The sequence below is a fragment of the Buceros rhinoceros genome, unplaced genomic scaffold (genome assembly GCF_000710305.1).
Source record: "Buceros rhinoceros silvestris isolate BGI_N320 unplaced genomic scaffold, ASM71030v1 scaffold15772, whole genome shotgun sequence".
Taxonomy (NCBI): domain Eukaryota; kingdom Metazoa; phylum Chordata; class Aves; order Bucerotiformes; family Bucerotidae; genus Buceros; species Buceros rhinoceros.
The window spans coordinates 17,605-17,894 of NW_010399643.1; positions in this window are offsets into that span (position 1 = coordinate 17,605).

Below are 290 nucleotides of genomic sequence, written 5' to 3' on the forward strand. Positions count from 1 at the left end.
TGTGTGCTAACGATCTGGATTTCAGGAAGAGGGTTTGTGAACGTGCTGTAGCCGTGGTTTTGAGTTGCTCACCAGAGCTTCTCTAATAGGGGTGGTAGGGAAAACTTCAATGAAATGCTGCCTGTGACGGCAGATGCCCCTTCCAGGGCTGGGCTTGTCAGGTGGGAGGGAGCAGGCGACCAGTTTGCAGCTCTGGCAGCATCTCAGACGAGCTGGCCACTGGCTCCAGGCGTTACCTGTGTTCTTGCCAACATCTCATGGCTTCTCAACCCAAGACTCAGCCAGTCCTG